Source organism: Astatotilapia calliptera, chromosome 7 (genome assembly GCF_964374335.1).
Source record: "Astatotilapia calliptera chromosome 7, fAstCal68.1, whole genome shotgun sequence".
NCBI lineage: Eukaryota > Metazoa > Chordata > Actinopteri > Cichliformes > Cichlidae > Astatotilapia > Astatotilapia calliptera.
This window is the reverse complement of record NC_137428.1, coordinates 31,489,674-31,508,557: the sequence shown is the minus strand read 5'-3', so window position 1 is coordinate 31,508,557 and position 18,884 is coordinate 31,489,674. Positions and strand designations below refer to the sequence as shown.

Here is an 18,884-nt window from a genome sequence, read left to right as displayed (position 1 = left end):
GAGGGACTGTAGGAGAATTCATCAACTGAAGAACAATGGACAAGAAAATGGGAGGAGTTGCTGTGCTTCTTAACAGAATTGGAAGGAGGACCAGATTTACACAAAGTTTGCTTGCTTTGCCTTTTCATTGCATATTGTTGTTCATGGGTAGGTGCAGTGGAAGATGCTTTTTCACACCTCCACATGAAATCTTCCTATGGACCTCACATGCTGTAAGAACATTCTCCTGTAGTTAGGAATCTGTTTGTCACCTATAGATAGATCAGACAGAATAGATCAGACACATAATCATTCTCCTCACAAGGCCCTGAACCAGCAAAGTGGAAAACCCAACTTAGCAAACTAAGGAAAGATCAAAGAGATCTATTTTTCTATGCCTGACTGCTGGTCAGGGTTAAAGCAAGATAGCTTTATTCAAGTACATAGTTACACAGTTACAGATGTTAAATTGCTGCGGTGGATAATTAAAAGGAAATAAAATGGAATGGAGTCCTTTTTATTGAATCACACTGACAACTCCCTGTCCACCCATCACAACACACATAGACCTCAACAAAGATGCAGCGCTGAACCTTGACCTGATAGTAGAATTGGATTCACTATTACACACACAGACACACACACACATACCGACTTCCAAAAGTCACTGCTGGTGGTAGAGGAAAGTAAGCCACAGCTAAGTCTCAGAAACTCAGGGAATTCAAAGTTTCCCCCTGAGGTCTGGGATGCTTTGTCTACTCACCTCCACACAGACACCAACCACATCTCCATGGCCCTGAGCACCATTTCTTTTGTTTCACACCACACACTCTTGCACCGTGCCACCCCCCCCCCCCCCACACACACACACACACACATATGACTTTAAATATTTCAAATGCCTTGATTTATGAATAGCATTATATAACAGATGCCTAGCTTAATAAGATCAAGATTTTGTCAGTTACACTATGCAAATTATAAATGTATTCTCCATGTGCTGACAAAAGTGCTACTGTAGACACTGTTTGTTAATGCAAATATTTAATCAGCTAAGGCATGTATGGATTTATACATGTGACATGGTCAAGTTCTAGTGTAGTTCAAACCAAGCATTAGAATGGAGAAAACAGTTTATTTTAAGTGTCTCTTAATGTTGGTTGCTACTCTGAGTATTTCAGAAAATGGCTGATTTACTGGGATTTTCCCAGCTTGACTGCGGAGTCTCATTGGTCAAGCTATTAACCCTCTTGTGGCTGGCATCTCTGTATTACAGCAGCAATAGCTACTGCCCAGTGTTTTTCAGAACTACAATTCTCTGTCTCAGTAGTTGTCATCAAACAACACCACTTTGTTAAAGCCCCCATTGTCTGTTAGTGCAAAAAAATAAAAATAATCCATCAGAGGACAACCAAGGACACACAAGGTGTTATCTAACACTTTTCAAGAAGGAAGACAAAATATGTTTAGTAACAAGAAACCACTGGTTCAATATTTAGTTTGTTAAGATCAGTGCAGGCTTTCAAAAACTTTGTTTTACCCTTACATTAAAGTGTGATATATTGGAGGACAAAATCAAGAGGCTTTAGCAACTTAAGGACCCATTTCCCAAGAACAACCGGTACTGTTTACATTTGAGCTTCACTTTACATAGCAGCTTGTTTGACAAGAAAATACTGAGTCTGCAGCATTCTGTGTTGTAAATTTAAACTAGAGAGTTCATAATGGCAAATTCTGTAAAAATATGTGCACAGTTAAAGTTGAAGGTTTTGACAATATTGACAGCAGTCAAGACACAGTCAGTAAAATATGCAGTTTTTGTTTTATCCTGCTCTGGAACAAAAGATTTAGTCAACTGTGTCAGCCTTTGTGCCGGTGTCATTCAGCTTTTTAGCTTGAAAAGCCAAAAAGCAGTAGGCGTACATGTACTGTCAATCCTATTTGAAACATTAAAGCATTAAAAACAATGCATTTATAGTCACCCTTATTATATAGTAGCTTGCATAAAAATGAAAATCAAGGAAGTATGAGGATTTACACATGCTGAAGATGTTACATGTATTTAAATCATATAGTATTTATTTAATGAATACATTTGTGAATCCACCCATTCATCTTCTTCCACTTATCCCGGTCCAGATTGTGAGGCCAGCAGCCTAAGCAGAGAAGGCCAGAGTTCCCTCTCCCCATCTACCTTCTCTAACTTATCTGGGGAAGCACTGAGGTATTCCCAGGCTAGCTGTGGGATATAATCTCTCCAGCGTGTCCTGGGTTTACCCCGGGGCCTCCTCCCAGTAGGACATGCCTAAAAAAATTCACCCAGGAGCAACCCAGGAGGCATCCTTGTCAGATGCCTGAACCACCCCAATTGGTTGCATACGATGTGGAGGACTATCGGCTCTACTTTGAGCACCTCTCAAATGACAGCACATTTCACCCTATCTCTAAGAGAAAGGCCACTCATCCTTGGGAGAAACTGTTTATTTTGTCTTGAAGTTGTATAAAATGTACTATCATTATTATGAGATTATTACAACAACCATGCAGTTCTCTGAGAAATAGCAACAAACGCAAGAGCTACATCTTAGACTCTGCAGCCCTCAATTAACATGTTAAATGTTCATGACAGTATAATTAGAAAAAGACTGAATACGTATGGCTTTTTTGTAATGGTTGCCAGGAGAAAGCCTCTTTTTGCTAAAAAGAGCAAAGTTGCACCTAAACAAACCACAACATTTCTGGTAAACTGTCCTGTGAACAGGCGAGGTCAAAAAAGAAATACATGGCCATAATGGAATTTTGAGAGACTGATGAAATTATACAGAAAGCAGTTATTTTATTTTATTTTTTAAGTATAATTAAATACACCCTCAATCAGATTGTATATAAAAGTTTTCCCAGGAAGCTTATATGCCATTTATGAACCTAGAGATGGTATACACATTCTTTGGGCTGCCTTGTGGATGGTTGTTAGAGAGTATGTAGTTTTGTGCCCATTGGCTATGCACTCTCTGTACAGTAAAAGGTTGGTTTACATGCCCAGCAGCAAGACCAGACCTACTCCCTCTCGGCATTGTCCAACTGGTAACACATTTTTGGAACCAAATAGGTGTAGGGTGGACTTTTTTTCTCTGTTTTTTAGGGGAGAATGTAGTCATGTTGGCTACATCAAGAAATGAAACTCCAACTCACATGGGACCATTTACAGCTTAGCACAAAGTGGCTAAGATGAGAAATACTGTGTTTACTAAGATGAGAATTATTTTTGAGGCATTGGATATTGGAGCATGAGACTGAGTATTTCCCTTTATTGCCAATGCTTTATCAGTTTGACACGGTCAAGAGAGAGGTCATAAAGGAAAAGCTTTTGGTATTATATTTCACCTTTCCCAACCTATGACCAAAAGCTGTGGTTAGTGACCAAAATAATAAAATAGTGGATACCAGCATCAGGAATGAACTTTGTCCGGGTAAATTTTGGGGTCAACCTTAGAGATAAGAGATGAAGCTCCTTTAAACATGCTCAGAATATGTCTTGGGACTGTTGGGAAGGTTACTTTTAAAATGTATTCCACTGCAGATTACAGAATAGATGCCTCAAAATGTATTTTGCAACGTGTTGCGTTATTCAATGAGAGTAATGTATTCTGAGTACTTTGGATTACTTAATATTGGATATTGGCTTACTCCCCCAACAAGCTACAATATATTATCATGCTTTTTTACAACTACATGAATGTACTATTGCTGTGTGATTTATTGATTTATTACTATTACTGAAGGTTACTCGCCATACCAATACCAACTAGATGTTTAAATCTTAATATAAAATGAGTAACAGTAGGGTGGACATTAGGCAAGGCTGCACTTTTTGCAGCGATCTCATATAGAAAACTATTCTGCCCGAATAAAAAACAGGTCCGCAGCTCCGAACCGTAAAGGCATAAAACCGTAAAGGGACCTTTGGCTAATATGTCGTAGCTGAAAACTAGCTTTACCTTGTTGTCTGGGTCAACTTTGCTAGCAAGAGACAGAGAGCGGCGTTGAAAGGCTGCTCCAACAGAACTTATTGTTTCGGAGGAAAACACGAACACGGTGTACAGTCGAGTCTTAATAGCTTACTTACAACTGGGCTCGTCAGGCTCTCTTCTTGGCTGCAGTGGTTATTATTATATTTACATGCTTCCAGCTCCCGTTTCTGCTCGGTGACAACTCTTACTTTTCCACTCTCCTTTTTCTCCCTCCCTGGTGCTCACAGACACATAACGTGTATGGCAGTCCATTCTCCCGGCGGCACGGACTACACTGCCCATGAGGCTACATTCTTTGCCTTCATATTAAATCTTTTAAAAAAATATTTCTTCACGTCATTATGAGACGTGAGATTAAGACACAGGCGTTTGAGCCTCTTAATGCGTGTGCTGTTTGGGTTTCCACCAGCGTGGAATTACCAAAAATATAGAGGGCATAGCCTAACATATGAAACAGGAAATGGCCGCCGTGTAATCCCTTTATTTCAACAAAGTAACTGTATTCTGTTTTTTTTTGTTTTTTTTTTAAATGACATCAGAAACAGCAGTATGCGACATTACGTGATGGCAGAGCTTCAGTTCATCCTTTGTCTTTTTTTTTTTTTTTTTTCTTTTTTTTTTTTTTATAAATAGGACAGGGGGAATGAATGAGAGAAAGAGGGGGAGAGAAAGAAAGAAAACCAAAGGGGAGAAGAGACGGTGAGAGGGGGGGGGAAGAGAGAGAAAAAAAAAAAAAGAACTCCTGGGTCACCTGTATGGAGAAAAAAAAAACAAACAAAAAAAACAAACAGAGGAGACAGCAAACAACAAAGAGCAACATAATAATAGAGAAAACAAAGCACCATCACAATAAACCAGCTAGTCATAGATATCAGTATTTACTAAGTAATAAACGATATTGTGCAGCACGCAAGATAGACAGCGCACAGTGTGCTTTGAGGCAGCAGCCAAGAAAGCTGTAGTCCGCGTCTGTGAATACCCATGTGTGCATACCTGTGTGGATCAGCATGCTTGCATTCCAAAGGTTTCTCCATGTAATGATCTGCTAGGGAGTGTGGGGGGGCCACAGCCCCGTCCTCCAGGGTGTGAAGCGGGTATGGAGGAGATCAAAACTCCAGACATCCAGAGGCCCCCAGAACACAAGAGACCATGGAAGACCAACAGAGGGGCAGCCGCGCCACTGTTCCAGTAAGAGCTGAGGAGAGTCCCAGATGAGGGCTCGCCCAGCAGCCGCGGAGCAGAAGTCAGGGGGAGTTGCAGTGACGCGCCCGTGAGCTCCGCCGGCCCCCAGCTGTGCCTGAGTGACCGAGCCCCAGGCCGAGAGGCCGGGGGCACCCCACCTCCAAAGGGGCCCGAACGAGCCCCAGGCCCCAGGCCCCGACAAGCGGCCGCCAAGGAGTGAGCCGGTGTGTACCCGGACGCCCACCCCCAGACACAAAGAACCACCAACACACCGACACAGTAACTGTATTCTGAATACCACCTCTTTAAAAGGTAAGTGTAACAGAATACAGTACTTATATTTTGTATTTTAAATACGTAACGGCGGTACATGTATTGCGTTACTCCCCAACACTGCTCTTAGATGCCTCAGGTGAGAGGATGGATGTGGAGAGCTCTGCTTATTTTACCGTTTCAGTAATCCACACTTAGAGAAACAGTAAAGTACGGATGGAGCACACAAAAAATAGATAATTCAAGTAATGTTCAAAATCTACTTTCCAAACCAGTTTACTGTATTTTCAATTCGTATCTGGAAAAATATTAAAAGGGTTCCATATTATTACAATCAGGCACAATGGGAATTGTGATCTTACCACTACTAAAAGCATGCCTGCTCATCCATAAAGACTGTTATACTAAGCAATATTCACTCATTTTCTTTCAGGAAAGGAAAAAAAAAAGTAACTCGACGATGTGCAAAACAGCCACACTGGAAAAGCCTCCTTCACAGAAATAAAATAGGACAGAATGAAAAGTGACAGAACATGTTTGCCTTCCCGGACAAAAGACAAGAAAATCCATTGCTAAATGGATCCTCTACATCAAAAGAAAGCCGTATCAAACAAAAGTGATTCTCTTTCTCTCCCATTTTGGCAAAATCAAAGTGCTCTATTTCAGTATTTTTCTGGCATTTTAACACCACTGAATATTTTATTTATTTTTTAATATATTCCATTTCTATGACAAACAGTCATAGAAACACACACATACACTCTCTCACACACACACACACACACACACACACACATATATATATATATATATATATATATACATATATATATATATATATATATATATATATATATATATATACATATATAATGTATGTTTGTATCGTAACAAAGCTAAACTAAATCCAACACTAAAACTAAGGACATACGTATATATTTCAAGGTGAAATTAGACAATTTAAGGAAAAATCATGTTCGGTGGGAAAACTTGTGGGGTAGGGTAAAGAGCTTACAGTCTGAAGTCTAAACACAGTGTCCAATAGACTAATATTATTTTAGATATGAACAATATAAAATATATTTACAGCTCTAGATAAGTACTTCGTAAACAGGTGCCTGCCAACTTATGCCACATGTTCTGGTCTTGTTCCAGGCTGAAAGACTTTTGGGCTAACATCTTTAGAACATTCTCATTCATTTATAATAAATATATGGAACCAATGCCTCTGACAGCCATCTTTGGTGTGGCACAGAGGGAAACTCAACTAACAGCCTCAAAGAGGAAGGCAATAGCATTCACCTCATTGTTGGCTAGGAGATTGATTCTATTTAACTGGATAAAGGCAACACCGCCATCCCATAAACGCTGGGTGGAGGAGGTGATGGCACACCTCAAATTAGAACATCTCAGATTTACTATACAGGGCAACACCAAGAAATTCTTTAAGGTCTGGCAGCCTTTCATTTCCTATTTTGAAGATGAGTTTCCGTCTACTCCATAACTGGCAACTCCCCCCCCCCCCCCCCCTTTTTTTTTTTTCTTTTTTCTCTGTCTGGGTATAGTTTTGTCTTACACTTGAGTTTGAGCTTTTCTGTATGAATGATATGCTTTCTGAAAACTCAATAAAAACACTTTGATTATTATTAGATAAGTACTTCATTTTTGGGGGGCTTTTGTCAGTTTTCATCCATCCATACATCTATCAATCCATATTCTTTTGCATTTGCAGATCATTATCATGCTCGGGCTGAAGCCAACCCTAGCTCTCATTGGGAAACTTGGACATGTCACCAATCTGTTTCCGGGATAACACAGAGAGAACGGAATCAATTCACACTCACATTCAAACTTACAACCTAACATGCATGTCTTTGGAGTGTGAGAGCAGCTCTTGCAGACATGGAGAGAAGAAAAAACCCTCAGGCTTGTGGATTTGAACTCCAGATTTTCTAACTGTTAGGCAATGGGACTAACCAGAGCACGGCCGTGTAAACCCTCTATTGGCATTTTCCATTATCCACACTTAAGCTTACAGTGATGTTAGGGAAGAAAAAAATACTTCTTGATCAAAACCCTGCCAGACTACACCAAACGAGAGAAAGAGAAAGGTACGCTAAAATACCATTGACTATGTGAACACAGAAAGACTCATTATTCAGCATGTCTGAAGAAAAGAAAAGCTATATAAATAGTATGCAGTGGGTATAAAATAGTCAGCAATACTTTAATAGCAAGAGGGCGTTGGGGAGAAATGAAGAGAAGAGTTAGTTGAAAGTTAAAGTTTTCAGCATGGAAAGAGCAAATCAAGAGCAAGACAAAATGAGGCTGTGAAACAGAGTTTTCTTTTGGCTCATGGTACTGCCTACTGGAAGAAAGACATAATGATGTGAAATCCATTCTAGAAGGAAAAATGAACTGCATTCAGAGATGAATAAAATGATGGTGTTCAAAGTTTCATCTGTTAAAACTAGGAAGGAGAGCGTCTTTAGATTGGAAGGACTAAGAAAATGTGGAAGTAAAGAAATTATTAATGCTGTGTAGAATATATTACTTGCAAATATTTCACAAAACAATGTCAATTTTGACCTGTGATGACAAAAAACAGGACGGCTGAGTAAATGAAACACAAACATACCATAGTTATAGCATTGTAGTCACTGTGTTCACATTTCATTTATAAAAATTAATTGACATAGGTTGAATGCTGCAACACACCAAATACCAATATCACCCAAGGGGCACCTTCATGGATCAAGTGTTACATAATGGGAAGTGGAGAGTGAGAATATGTTGTATGGCCCAGGTATGATATGAAGTTCAGAATGTTATAGTTCACTATCTAAAATCTAGACTTTTATTTTTGAGCATTCTACATTACAAGTATGTGCACAGTAGCTCAACATTTGACAAGATAAAATGACTGGATGTAAATGCAATTCTGATGATTCTGAGCCCATACCAGCACTGAGTGCTTATTGGAAATTCTAAACACACTAAACACATTTTAACTATACAGACTGACACTCTATACATAAATCTGCCATTGACAGCATATTAGACGACTGATACTTCTGGTTCGCAATGTTTTTTAACATAAAAGATTTTAACATTTAAAGACATTACGTTTAATAAGCAGGTGCTGCATTAAACTTACACTGATTCACATTATAAACCCTCCCCAGCTTTTTAAGATACTTAAAAATAGAAAAAAAAAAACATACTTGATTGTATTTTCTCATGACTCATGAATGGAAGGCATAAATAGTCTAGCTGTGTGAGTGAAGGATGGCTGGTGAGAGGTGGGCACACTCACTAAAGACTCTCCTCAGTCACACTTTTCAATGAACACCATGCACACAAAGTCACATTTGCACACGACACACATACAGAGAATTTACACAATGAGGTTTGGCATATATGTTTGCATGCAGAAGAAATTTCTATACATCCCTGCTCTTAAATATGTTTTTATATGCATGTCATCACAGAAAAAAAAATCTCTGCCATAAAGAGGTCAGCAATGCCATCAATGGAGAGTGCATTATTTAATTTTATTTAAATAAGATTTACACTTTAAAATTGCTTGATGCTCCACTAGATATTTACATGCTTAGATCACAAACTTGGCAACTGCGTGTAGTTGGTTCCACTCTACACATGGTTTAGTAGCATAGCATATATTGAAATAATTACAATTCCTGCTTATTGTAAATTGTTCTCCAAGTATCAAACAGTACTGTGTATATTGTCTGAAAGACTCTACATCGATTTCATCAAATAACATGTCTGAAGCCAAATGTGTAACTAGTGTCAAGTATAAATGGCAAAAATGATGTTTATGGAAGAGGATGCAAGTAAAGAATTTTTGCAACTGTCAATCATTTAATTTGCACCTGCAAGACTATTGCATAAATATTGGACAATTTAGTCTCCCACTCTCATGGGTAATGATCCTTTTTACATAACCAACACTGAAGGATCCAATGCTCAGACTGAAGCTGAACAGGTATATTAAAATGGACTTACTAGCCACTTATCAGATTTGGAGGTTGCTAATATTTTATTCTATCTCAAATTAAATATAAAAACTAAATACAGTCCCGATCAAAAGTAGACCACTTGAAAAAAGGCAAAACATATTTTGCATGGTTGGATCTTAAGAAGGTTCCAAGTACACCTTCAACATGCAACAAAGAGAAATGGGAGTGAGACAAAACATTTTTTGAGCATGCAATTTATCGAAAAGAAATGCTTAAACTGAAACAGGCTATAAATGTGTGGCACTTGTCAGTTGCTTTGCTTTGACTCTTCTGTCCAGTTCATCCCAAACCAACTTAATGGGGTCTGTGCTGGCCACTCCATGTGTTCAAGCTTACTATCTTGTTCTTTTTTCCTGAGGTGGTTCTGGCAAAGCTTGTACTTATGTTTTGGGTCATTATCTTGCTGTAGGATGAACCCCTGATGAACTAGTCACATACCAGAGGGTATTGCATGGTGCTGCAGAATGCTGTGGTAGACGTTTTGGTTCAGGGCACCTCTCACTCTGTACAAGTCCCCGACCCTGGATCCATCAAAACAGCCATCACACTTCCTCTCCCATGTTTGACAGTTGATGCCACACACTGTGGAACCATCCTTTCACCCACTCGATGGAGTACTAAGATTCTGCTTGATTAACCAAAGATGTAAAATTTTGATTCATCAGTCCATAATACCTTCGCCTAGTCTTCAGTAATCCAACAGCAGTGTTTTATGGCCCAGGCAAGCCTCTTTGTCTTGTTCTGACGTCTTAGCAATGGCTTTCTTGCTGCAACTCGCCCTGTCAAACCTGCAGCTCAAAGTCTTCTCCTCACAGTTGAAACTGACACTTGCCTACTGTGCACGCAAGCTGTTAACTCTCAGAAACTTGCCCTCTAATTCAAACCTCTTCCTGTCAGAGTTTGTCCCAATTTCGGAGTGCCTTTTGATAGTGAAGGAAACTGTACTCACTGACACCTTGACTTTCTTTGCAATTTCTCTGTAGGAAAGACCAACATTTTAAGTGTTATGATGGTCTGTCTCTCTTCCATTGTTAATTTCCTTTTTCTCACCATTTTTGTAGTAACACACTTCTTTCTGCAGTACAGTACTGTTTAACTGATGCTCACGAGGGTATGGTACCACAGCGTGTTCCAACACTGTTTTTATGCAGACAGAGGGGCTTGTAAGTAATCCAGAAAAGTTGGAACACCTGTAGGAATTCGTAGCACCAGCTTTCAAGGCTTGATCAACCTCCATTTTTGCAAACTTTAAATTGTCAACCCATTTTGTGTTCCCTGAAAAAGGCCTAAAACTTTTTTTTTTTTACCAGTAGTAAGTATCTATCTATCCATCCATCCATCTATCCATCCATCAGCTTGCATATCTGTCAATAATATATCTTATTAGTCATATGATACTATATTAAAATGAACATAGTATTCACAGTTATTCATAGTTCTGGGGTCACAAGTGTCATCATTTATTTAATCATTAATTACTTTAACCCTAACTGATGCTGTTATGACCAAAGTTTTAGAGTTGACTTTTTACAGTCAGATTAGATATGTTTTGCTTATGTAGCACATTCTGGTTGGAACACATTTCCCATAATGAACCACCAGGCTGGGTGTAACTGAGGTTTCCACTGTTGTGGCTTTATATCTCCAGTGTTGCCTGTCTGCTGATAACAGGGCTTTTGCAAAATCAGGAATGCATTTTGATTCCTTGCTGTATTATACTTTTGCTTCCATATGCATGCAGTTTCTATTGTTTGTACTTAGTGTAACATACTCAGTAAAACACTGTTTTTGTTTTTCAGATTTTATATCAAGATATTATGTGTATCTATCCATTAATTAATGTGATATTCTTTATCTAGCAGAATCCATAATCTTTGAGAACTTTTCTTTTTTGCTTGAGGAAGAATTCTGTTTTAAAACAAATGTATAACTCAGAGGAAACAGCACAAGAAAATCAGAGCATATGTTAACAATGGGTGTGCACAAAGGTCCCATAAATTATATAATAAATACAACATTAGGTGTTGAAAATGTCAAAAAGCTCTGGTAAAAGGCTCATATGCAGACTATTAATTTGAGAGAGCTTTTGTCAAATAAATTCAGCGTTACCTATGAAGAATTATATAATGAGTAATGTAATGGGAGTAATGAGACCTGGGGCTCCATCTATGACCAGGGCTTTTTCAAAAGGTTTCAGGTGAGGAACCCACAGTTTTCAAGCCTAAAAACACTGACCAGGTGAGCAGCCAGACCACGGTGTTGGTTGTCACCAGGTTATGCACTGTGAATTTCTCCTCAAGATAGGAGTTTTGTCAGTGTAGTAACTTCCACCATACCAGTGCATAAAAAAAGAAAGAAATGCAAGATTTTGTTTGGCCACACTATCCAAATCTTTGCACTCTACCAGCCCTACTTTGCAGATGCATTCATCTAACTTCGCCACTTCTTAAAAATGAAAAGCACACTGGAACCTTGAGTTCAAAAGGATAGAACACTGAGACTCCAAGTGAGGTGCGCAAAAAGATTATCTTGAATGGAAGATTGGCAAAATTTCACTGAGGTGAGGATTTAGATTTTTTTCGACCCATTTCCACAACTTTTTGATAATGCATTGTACTTAGGGGTTGTTAATACCAGGAATAAATGAGACCATTACGTTGCTTGGTAATTATTAAAAACTGTCACGAGCTGAAAGCAGGGACTCAAGCGCAGAGCAGGTTGATGTCTCAGAACACGATTTATTTACACACCCGTGCAATAATATATACAGTGACGGGAAATTCAGGGTTCCAGGGGATTAGGGGAAGGCACTCTCTCTCTCACGCTCGCTCACGTCCTCACACACGTTCGTACCGCGGGGAGGTCACAGGTCCGGGAAGATAAGCTGGAACAGGGAAAGGGAGAAATCACTCACAAATCACGAAGGCATAAAGGTGTAAGACCACGGGAGCTGGAAAGGTAGACTAACGTCAGTAGCGCAATCATCCCGCGATGAGAGGATCTGTGACCCAGCCTCAAATAGAAGACGGATAATCAGCTGATCGCCAACAGCTGTGAGAGCCAAGGGCGGGAGCCAGCTGTGAGCTCCGCCCAGGCAGAGAGATAGGGGGAGAAAGAGAAAAAAAACACAAGTGTAGCCTTGTGAGGCCGGCTGGGCAGGCACGGGGACCATGACAGTACCCCCCCCTCAACGCAGGCGACCCACCAGGCTTACCTGGATGCCTGCGATGGAAGTCCCGAAGCATATTCCTGTCCAGAATAGCCGCCCGAGGCACCCAGGAACGTTCCTCTAGCCCGTAGCCCTCCCAATCCACCAGGTACTGAAAACCCCTGCCCCGGCGCCGGGAGTCCATGATGCGGGAGATGTCATAGACCAGCTGACCACCCACAAGCCGGGGGGGCGGCGGGGGCCTGGCAGGAGGACACAGCGGGCTGGAGAGCACCGGCTTGACCTGGGACACATGGAAAACATTGTGAATCCGCATGGTACGAGGCAGCTTGAGGCGAACGGACACAGGGTTGACAATGGAGTCTATGGGAAAGGGGCCAATGAACTGAGGTGACAGCTTCTTAGACTCCGTCCGCAACAGCACAAAACGGGTAGACAGCCATACCTGTTGACCGATGGAGTATTCAGGGGCCGGTGTCCGGTGACGGTCAGCGAGGGCTTTGTTGCGCTCCTTAGTGCGGAGTAGAGCGGCCCGAGTAGCACGCCAGGCCCGGCGGCACCTGCGGAGGTGAGCCTGAACAGAGGGGACAGAGTGCGCACCTTCGACAGCTGGGAGCAGGGGTGGTTGGTAGCCCAGGGATGCCTCAAAGGGTGACCTGCCCGTGGCGGCGGAGGCGTGGCTGTTGTGGGCGTACTCGATCCATGGCAGCTGTTCACTCCAGGTTGATTGATTGTGGGAGGCAACACACCGGAGGGCAGCTTCCAACTCCTGGTTAGCCCGTTCGGACTGTCCGTTGCTCTGTGGGTGGAAACCGGAAGAGAGGCTGACCTTGGCCCCCAATGCGGTGCAAAACTCCTTCCAAACTCGGGAAGTGAACTGTGGTCCCCTGTCTGAGACGATGTCCTCGGGGATCCCGTGGAGCCTGAACACATGTGAGGCGAGGAGCCGAGCCGTCTCCAGAGCCGTAGGGAGTTTAGGAAGGGCGACAAAGTGTGCGGCCTTAGAGAAACGGTCGATGATAGTTAGTATGGCGGTGTAACCTGCAGAAGGAGGCAGTCCAGTGATGAAGTCCAGCGCGATGTGTGACCATGGTCGAGCCGGCGTAGGGAGAGGTAGAAGATGGCCCGACGGAGGTTGGTTTGACCGCTTGTTCTGGGCGCAGGCGGGGCAGGCGGTCACAAACTCCCTGGCGTCCCTCGCCATGGTGGGCCACCAGAAGTAGCGTCGAAGGAAGGACAGGGTACGGAAGACCCCGGGGTGGCATGAGAAACGGGCAGTGTGAGCCCACTGGAGTACCTGGGAGCGGACCGCCGAGGGGACGAAGAGGCGGCCCGTAGGGCCGGTCCCAGGATCCGGTTCAGTCTCTTGTGCCTCCTGAATGAGGGATTCAATCTCCCAGGAAACGGCTCCAACCACCCAGGCCGCCGGCAGAACTGGTTCGGGTACCGACTCCTCCTCCGTGGTGGAAAACTGCCGGGACAGGGCATCCGGTTTCACGTTGCGAGATCCGGGCCTGTAAGTGATGGTGAAATCAAAGCGAGCGAAGAACAATGCCCACCTGGCTTGCCGAGAACTGAGGCGTCTGGCCGAACGGATGTACTCCAGGTTCTTGTGATCCGTCCAAACAATGAATGGGTGAGCAGTCCCCTCCAGCCAATGTCTCCATTCCTCCAAGGCGAGTTTTATGGCCAAGAGTTCCCGATCCCCGACGTTGTAATTGCTTTCTGCGGGTGAGAGACGGCGAGAGAAGAAAGCACACGGGTGAAGCTTACCGTCCTCCTGTTGTGAGAGAACCGCCCCCACCCCGGAGTCAGAAGCGTCAACCTCCACCACGAACTGCCTTGTGAGGTCCGGCTGCCGGAGGATGGGCGCTGAGGAAAACCTCTCCTTGAGCTGGACGAAGGCTCGCTGAGCGGCAGGGTCCCACAGAAAAGGAACCTTCGGAGAGGTGAGTCTAGTGAGAGGGAGAGAGATCTTACTGAAATCGCGAATGAATCTCCTGTAGAAATTAGCGAATCCCAGAAAACGTTGCAGTTGGCGGCGATTAGGAGGGACTGGCCATTCAACCACCGCACGCACCTTCTCAGGGTCGGTACGTAGATTTCCGTTCTCAACTATATAGCCCAGGAAAGCCACCGCAGGCGCGTGGAACACACACTTCTCCCCCTTCACAAACAGCCGGTTCTCCAAGAGGCGTTGCAGGACCTGTCTCACATGCACCTGATGCTCCGCGAGTGACTTAGAAAAAATGAGAATATCATCCAAGTACACAAAGACACAGCGATTAACAAAGTCACGAAGCACCTCGTTCACCATGGTCTGAAAAACAGCGGGAGCGTTGGTGAGGCCGAAGGGCATAACAAGGTACTCAAAGTGCCCCTGGTGAGTATTGAAGGCCGTCTTCCACTCATCCCCCTCCCGGATGCGAACCAGGTGGTAGGCGTTGTGCAGGTCCAGCTTAGTAAAAACAGTCATGCCCTGGAGCAGCTCAAAAGCAGAGGAAAGCAGCGGCAAAGGATACTTGTTCTTGACAGTGATCAGGTTAAGGCCCCGAAAGTCGATACACGGGCGCAACGAACCGTCCTTCTTGTCCACGAAGAAGAACCCAGCCGCAACCGGGGAGGAGGAGGGACGGATCAAGCCCGTAGCGAGCGACTCAGAGATGTAACGCTCCATAGCGACCCGCTCCGGCTGGGAGAGGCTGTACAGGCGGCTAGACGGCAACGGAGCCCCCGGAAGGAGATCGATAGCGCAGTCATACGGGCGGTGGGGGGGAAGGGACCGCGCCCGATCCTTGCAGAACACGCCACGCAGGTCATGATAGACCCGCGGAACCGCCGAAAGATCTGGGGGGTCGGACGGCGAACCAGAGGGCAGAAGCGGAATGGGCGCCGTGGCCGCCCGAAGGCAGGACATGTGACAATTAACACTCCAACCCAGGACGTCACCCTTCTCCCAGTCAATGTGCGGGTTATGGAGCACAAGCCAGGGGTGACCGAGAACCAGCGGAGTGAGTGGAGCCGTGAATGCAAAAAAACAAATCCTCTCCGTGTGATTGCCCGAGAGAGACAACGAAAGGAATTCCGAGACATGAGTGATATCGGGCAGGCGGTGACCAGAGAGCGCGTGCACGCGGAGAGGGCGTGACAAGGGCTCCAAAGCGATGTTCAGCTTGGCGGCGAGCGAGGTGTCAATAAAGTTCTGCTCATCCCCAGAGTCAATGAGTACTGAAAGCGAGTGAAAAACAGATTGTACTTGAAGTTTGGCCGGTAAGAGAAGTCTGGGGAGAGGGTTTTTACTAGACAGATCGCCCACCAGCACCCTCTCAATCACTGGCGAGCGCGCCCTTTTGCCAGCGTCGGGCACGAGGAGACAGAGTGACCCTTACGGCCACAATAGACGCACTCACCGGCGGCCAGACGGCGCTGGCGCTCTGCAGGCGTTAGCCGCGAGTGTCCAAGCTGCATGGGCTCCTCCTCATCACCGGCGTCAGAGTCGAGAGGCCCCGTGATAATCCAGTGATTCCTGTCCCGTCCGTGTGTGCGCGCTCCGGTGTGCACGTACTCTGTCATCCAGCCGAACGCACAGGGTCATAAGCGCGTCTAGGGAAGAAGGCAGTTCACGAAGCATCAGTTCTTTCTTTATGTCTTCGTTAACATTAGAAAGCAAAGTACTCTTTAAAGCCTCCTCCCCCCACTCTGTCTGTTCAGCTAAGGTGAAGAAGTCAATAGAGAAATCAGCCAAACTCCGCTTGCCTTGTTTGAGCGCGAGCAGGCGCTGGCCGGCTGTGAGCATGGTGGATTTTCTATCGAAGACGCCTTTGAACTTATCCAAAAAGTCAGAATACGTTATGTCAGGGTTGGCGTGAAGCACAGCTTGAGCCCAAATCAGAGCCCGATCCCGGAGTAGTTGAACTATATATGCAATCTTAGCACCATCGTTAGCAAAAGCTTGCGGTTGCTGACGAAACTGAAGGGCACATTGAGTGAGGAAGCCAGCACATTTATCAATTTCTCCGGAGAAAGCTTTCGGTGTGGGTAGAAATCTGTTAGCTTGGGTAAGTGAAGAAGCAGGAGGTGTGGCACTTACTGCTGAGGCCGAGGCTTCCTGGAGAGGAGCGGCGGCAGGTGGAATTGCCGGCAGGGGTGTTCGTTGGGCCACAGCCTGCGTGAGAGCAGCGAGCTCGCCACGGAGATGAACAAACATCTGTTCGTGTCGCTCCAGCATTGCGGCCAGGGTGGCGAGAGTGGGAGTGGAGGCCGCCGAGTCTGCAGAGTCCATTTCCTGGCGGGATGATTCTGTCACGAGCTGAAAGCAGGGACTCAAGCGCAGAGCAGGTTGATGTCTCAGAACACGATTTATTTACACACCCGTGCAATAATATATACAGTGACGGGAAATTCAGGGTTCCAGGGGATTAGGGGAAGGCACTCTCTCTCTCACGCTCGCTCACGTCCTCACACACGTTCGTACCGCGGGGAGGTCACAGGTCCGGGAAGATAAGCTGGAACAGGGAAAGGGAGAAATCACTCACAAATCACGAAGGCATAAAGGTGTAAGACCACGGGAGCTGGAAAGGTAGACTAACGTCAGTAGCGCAATCATCCCGCGATGAGAGGATCTGTGACCCAGCCTCAAATAGAAGACGGATAATCAGCTGATCGCCAACAGCTGTGAGAGCCAAGGGCGGGAGCCAGCTGTGAGCTCCGCCCAGGCAGAGAGATAGGGGGAGAAAGAGAAAAAAAACACAAGTGTAGCCTTGTGAGGCCGGCTGGGCAGGCACGGGGACCATGACAAAAACAAGAGAAACTAGGAAAGAGACCCCTTAGAGACTTTTTGGATTTCAGTGATTCCTTGTTTATGTACTTAAATTTAATAAATTAGGATGTACACTACCACACAATGTTAATATAGTCCCAAAACTTTGGTGCAGAATGGTGCCGCCTGTTTTAAATATGTTTGTTTTGTTTTTTTCCTTTTCTGCTCTACCTGTCTGCTCTTGATAGTGTAGTACTTGCCTGTTCTGCTTTCTGCTGCCTCATCAGTTCTGAGGCTGCAGATCTTAGGATCCTGTCAACAGTGCTTTGGTGTTAGAACTGATGGGTGTGCCGTGCTCTCCGCTGTTCTGAGCATCAGTCATCTGAACACTTCGCCTCAGGAAGGAAATCGATCTCCTGCCAAGTTCAGGAGAGAGCGAGATGAGCAAGAGAGATAGGGAATGAGAGAGGGAAACGCGTACCCACACCTGCAGCTCTTCCCAGGTAGAAAACTGTGATAGATCTTCTGTCAAAACTAAGAGAGTGTCAGTTTACTATTATAACAGATGGAGGTTCTAAAAGCTGAAAACAGACAGTGTTTTACAATGCCTAATCAGCTAAAAGCCCAAGAGGAAGTATCTGATTATGCACAACTGTTTACAGTCCCAGCTCTAACTGAAGCTCATTTTTTAATTTCCAGTATGGGCACTGAACTGTTGCTCCATCACAACAGAAAATCACTGAAGCTAAATTACTTTTATAGAATTGTAGCTTATTATAGGTGACATATTAAACTCAGAAGGTAAACTCTACATTGGATCACAGAATACATTAAGCAAGATGCTACAAATCCACCTTCATTTTGTAACATAAATTTCCAGTAATGAATAATTAATGAATAATAAATGATTTGTACATGCTTTTTTTTGCCAACCAGTAATTCTTTCTTCTGAATTATCTGAAGATTTGTGAGTTTTTTTTTCTCCTGACATTTCTGCTTACATTGTTTCATTTTTTAAAAGGTTTAAATTATTTAAAAGTAAAAGGTCTATGTACTGCAGAATGTACAGTACATGAGTATATGAGACTCTGAAAGAGGTACCAGCTAAAGCCAGCAGTTCCATTACTGCAGCCTTTAAGCATATCCCCTTTTTGGTCACCAAGAAAATGCTTTATGCTATGGTTTAAAGTGAGCCAATATTTGGCCTACTTACTGCTTGTCATTTAATTTCTTTTTTCTTTTTTTTTACATCAAATCCTGTCTCTAAAACTCAACAAAGGTCTTTTCTCCCCTTCTTTAGGACTACACATGATGATTTGGTGTGTATTTTTCATAATTAAAGCTCTGTGTGTGTAGGTGTGTGTGTGTGTTGTGTGTACTTGTTTGTGTGAGGAGAAAAAAAAAGAGACAGTAAGAGAGAAAGTTTGTGGGGAGAGGAAATATTCAAA

General features: G+C 43.8%; 2 long non-coding RNA genes across 2 annotated transcripts; both read right to left on the bottom strand.

Annotated features, from left to right (window-relative positions):
* Positions 1–12,226: 12,226 nt before the first annotated feature.
* LOC113025949 (uncharacterized) lies at positions 12,227–12,618 on the bottom strand. Its single transcript, XR_003272850.2, has 2 exons — positions 12,477–12,618; positions 12,227–12,392 (listed from the first exon to the last, which is right to left on the bottom strand). It is a non-coding gene; the product is annotated as an uncharacterized LOC113025949 (long non-coding RNA).
* A 4,398-nt stretch (positions 12,619–17,016) lies between these two features.
* Positions 17,017–17,408, bottom strand: LOC145430065 (uncharacterized). The gene is made up of 2 exons (XR_013910469.1): positions 17,267–17,408; positions 17,017–17,182 (listed from the first exon to the last, which is right to left on the bottom strand). It is a non-coding gene; the product is annotated as an uncharacterized LOC145430065 (long non-coding RNA).
* Between the last annotated feature and the right edge of the window lie 1,476 nt (positions 17,409–18,884).